Source organism: Mus pahari, chromosome 10 (genome assembly GCF_900095145.1).
Source record: "Mus pahari chromosome 10, PAHARI_EIJ_v1.1, whole genome shotgun sequence".
Classification (NCBI taxonomy): Eukaryota; Metazoa; Chordata; class Mammalia; order Rodentia; family Muridae; genus Mus; species Mus pahari.
This window is the reverse complement of record NC_034599.1, coordinates 92,276,462-92,281,131: the sequence shown is the minus strand read 5'-3', so window position 1 is coordinate 92,281,131 and position 4,670 is coordinate 92,276,462.

Here is a 4,670-nt window from a genome sequence, read left to right as displayed (position 1 = left end):
TGTGTGTGTGTGTGTGTGTGTGTGTGTGTGTGTGATTTGTTTATCTCTATGGCTCTTAAAACAAGAAGTAGAAAGTAAAAAAGCAAATGTAATGTTTGAGCTTTTTTTCTCCCCTCTCTCCATTCAATGAACATAGAGATCTTTGCAAAGCCTCATGTGCTAGAAATGGAAGTCTCTCAACCTTGTGATCCAGTGTGTGGTAATACGGTTTGTGTGGAGAAGGCTCCTATCACAGGGACCCACATCAACTCTCTGCTTTTGGAAACAGGGCTTAGTGGGCCCAGCCTGCCATTCCTCTGGTCTCCCGACACTGAACACAGACTCATCAGATGGCCACATGACCTTTCTTCCATCCCTAGTGATGGTATCTTGTTTTCTTTTTCTCCCTGAGTTCTTCTATGGAGCTCTCTCCCCTCATCTAGGTACTCCACTGCATCAGCCTCAGAGACTCTTCTATGCTATAACAAGTCTACCAGGACCGAGAACAAGCAGGACACTATTTGGGTTAGAGAAAGCCTAGCCTGAGTCACATGACTGCTTTTGTTTGGTCATAGGTGGCAAGGGATGTTCTGGAGTTTTCTTGTGAAGGGAAGGGTTACCTGAATGCCACACATGGTAGTGCCTCCTACAGTCACTACCTAGCCTTCCCCACACTCCATTCAGACTCCTTTTGGGCTCCTTGCTGCCTTAGCCTGTGTTTCCTTTCTCACAAGTGAAACCAGATGGCTGGGGTGGGCAGTGAATGTGGCTCGGAGTGACCCAGGGGAAGCTGAGCTTCTGATCCTACCACTGCCCCAAACGACTTCTGAATGGGTTCATCCATGAACCAGCCCTCAATTTTCTTTTTATCTCCCAACCACCAAGAACTCAATCCTTTATTTAGTCCTGAATCTCGGAAGCTAATCTTTTATTTATTTCTACCGTAATCCCACTTCAGGCTCTGTATGGAACATTCCACTTGGGGACAGACAGCTAGAATTTCAGAAAGACCCCCAGTTGGGGAAGTGTAAGGGCTTAGGAGGGAAAGTAAAACCAGGCCTGGGATGTTTTGGCTCCATGTGTGAACTGGAGGAAGAAGATTGTAGCTCATTTGGGTTTCTGGGATGGGTAAGGAGCCATTGTCAGCTCCCTGATCACTTAGCCACAGATATCTTTTTTTTTTTTTTTTTTTAAATCCCAGCTTGGCTCTAAAGCCAGAGAAAGGATCGTTGAGAGTCACTGTTGCTTGAAGTTGGATCAGGAGCCAATTACAAAATCAGTGTGGAAGACAAGAGACAATAGGGACCAGGCCACCTAACATCAGCCAGTTGTACTCCAAGGAGCCCTCAAAGGAGTACTTGGCCTCCAGCAGGCTTCCAGAATGTCATCTCTGTTATCATTCATCCATGCCTGCATTGATTAATATTTCCCAAGTGTATGTTCCAGGCCCAGGGCTATCACTGGCTACTCTGATCAAAAAATTTCCCTGCCCTCATAGGCCACATGGAGAAATAAAGTCATTTAGCGAAAACTTTGATGGAAGGAGGTGTCTTAGTCAGTGTTCTGTTGCTGTGAAGAGATGCCACGGTGGCAATTCTTATCAAAGAAAGAGTCCAATCGGGACTTGCATACTTTCAGAGCTTACTTTATTGTCATGGTGGGAAGCGTGGTGGCACACAGGAAGACACTTCGCTGGAGAGGAAGGTGGGAATTCTTCATCAGGGTCTGAGGGCCTGGCTTGAGCTCTTGAAATTCCAAAGCCCACCTTCAGTGACACACTTCCTCCAACAAGGCCACACCTCTTAACCCCTCTTTAAGTAGCACCACTTCCTAATAACCAAGCATTTAAATATAAGAACCTATGGGGACCATGGCTATTCAAACCACTGAAGTGGGAGAGCCCCCAAAGGACTTGGAAGCTCCTATCAAGGCAGGGAAGCCCCTGCTGGCACTACAGTTGGGTTGGCTGACTGCTGGAGGGTGAACTAGTATGGGGCAGAACTGCAGAGGCACCACCAACCACTCTCTCCCCCACTAACCCCTTCCAAACCTCAGCTGTGACTTGGGCCTCAGGGACACATAGCATTTTGTTCAAGATTCTACGCCAATAACAGGCTTCTGGGTCTAGCCCCGGCCCTCCCATCCAGAACCAGTCAGCTGGCTAGTCTCTCCCCAAACTCCTCTTTAAGGAGGTGGCGATTAAGTGCATCTGTAAGCTTTCCCCTGTGGTGTCTTAAAAGGTAAAAGCTTTAGGAAGACAAAATTATCTCATAGGCTTAAACTTGACAGGTAATATTTTATTTCCACACATGCTGAGGCAAATTCAATAATGACTGAACCTTTCATACAAGTTTACAGGAGAAAAAAACAAATTAAACAATTTGGAAGAACAGTAACCCAAACACTTCCCATGAGTCTAATGATAAAGTCACTGTGAGAACTTCAGTCAAAAAGAGAGGTCCATCCAGTTTATGCTGAAAGCAGCTGGTGACAATCTGCATCAAGTCTCACTCTCGGGAGACTGACAGGTGAAGACCACTTCAGCAGGCGAAGGGATGGATGAGAAGTGAAGAGGCATCATCCATTCAGGGCTGGACCATCTTCTCCTCCTATGGTATTGTCAGTTTCTGAGGAAAGCAGCTTGAACCGACTAGGACAAGTTCTTCACTCAGTCACGGACAGACACTGGCAGCAAACCCAGTGGTTTGTTGTTTCCAGGAAACAGGGGAGGCTCGCAGGGTGCTTACCGGGATCCACCAATGCACATCAGGTGAAAATGAAAGGTTTTGAGATGAAGCCTGAAGTTTGACAATCCGTCTTCTGGTTTTCAAAGGCAGAATTTTTTTTAAACTTCCAGGGTGTGATGTAGTGGCTCCACTCTTCTTGAGGTCTTTATCTCCTGTCTCTAGTGTGCAGCAGAAAGCACTGTGTGCACACAGGCTCAACATTAGGTTGCTGGGTATCCACAGGAGCTGTGGGAATCCAGGTAATTGTCCATGTCGCTGTGTTGCTGGAGCAGTCCATTTTTCCTAGAAGAGGAGGCGCCTCCTGGCCTTGCATGGAGGGCGGGTAGGTCTCACGGGACTCAGAGGGCGCTGCTCTTGGTGACTGGGAGGAGGAGATGGAGGGAGAGGCTGCAGTGGTGAGTCTGGAAGCGGATCCAGCATACTGCCTTGGAGACTCCAGGTGGACCACGGAGCATAACTTTCTGCACCAGGAGAGTCTGAAGGACTCGAGCCATCTAGTGAAGAAGATGAGAGATCAAGTTCTGGGTCCAGGCCATCTGGAGCGTTCATCCATGGCATCCCTGAGGGAGAGGCGTATTCCAAGCCCTCGCTGTCTCTTACCGAAGCACTGAAGGATTCTGGCTGGATGACTACGAGGTCCCGGGGCATGTCCAGGAGAGGAGACACGAGCGGGCGGGCGGGGGAGAACTCAGGCTGTCCTGGCCAAATAGAGTCCTGGAAGCCCTCGGGAACCACGAGGATGGTGTGTCCTGGGAGTGACACTTGCACGATCGTGGTGAGCTGGGGCTCAACGTGCAGGTAGAAGTCATCCAGGGGCAGTTGCAGGGCAGAACCAGAGGCCAGGAACACCACAGAGGTGAGCCAGTCGCTGGAAGTCTCCATACTTCCAGGTCTTGTTGAGCAGGCTGGACTAGGTAGAGTCAAAGGTGCTTGAAAGGATTGAGTCCAGGGTCAGCGTTGGTGATGGTGTTGCGGGGCCTCACTCCCACTATGTTGTGGTGATGTGGGTAGTTGGTAGTTTGTGCCCAAAGAGATGCGATGCAGATGCTGGACCTGTGAGCTGTACTTCTTGCAGGTACAACTGTTGTCTGGCCGGCTTTTCCAAGAGACTCTGTGGGCTCTCCGGGAGAGAGCAGATATGATAGGAAGGACTAGCTGATCAGAAGTGTTGGCTGCTAGAAGATGTGAGGTCTTTATATATTCCTGGCTCCCAAGGAAGCTCCGCCCAGGCAGGGTGGGGCCTAGGGCACAGGCACAGGAGGGGTGGGCTGGATGGGACAGGATGAGGTTGCAGGGGTAAGGAGTGTTGGGAATATCTGGGATCAAGAGAAAGAAATCAGCCCTTGGATGTGCTTCTGGTTTGCATTGCCTGAATATTGTGGTGTCACACACAGAAACATTATCTTCCCACCCCGATCCAGGTTGTTCTGAAGTCTTTGTTCCATCTTCATTTGCAAAAGAAAATGGAAATGCAAATTATCAAAGTGAAACTTCAGTTGTTCCTTGGAGGTCAAGCTTGGCACTTAAGGACAGTAACTAAAATATTTTTAGGTGCCTATTTTTCTATTAGAAAAATGGCCTCAAATTTGTATTATCCTGAAGTACATAACTGATCTGGGAAAATACATGGGTGATTGAGTATTTGCCTAGCATGCTGGAGGTCAATGGATTTGATCCCCAGAAACATCAAAAATGTATTCCCATGAGTACTTTAGAACCGGAGATTGGGAGGCAATAAGAGCAAGATTGAGTTCGAGGTCAGCCTGCTTCATGATGACAACCAGGCCAGTCTGGGTACATAGTTAACTCAAGGCTAGCCTGGCCTGATTGAAGATTAGTTCATTCTCACAAGCCATCAAGAGTGGGATGAAAGCCGGGCGTGGTGGCACACGCCTTTAATCCCAGCACTTGGGAGGCAGAGGCAGGTGGATTTCTGAGTTCGAG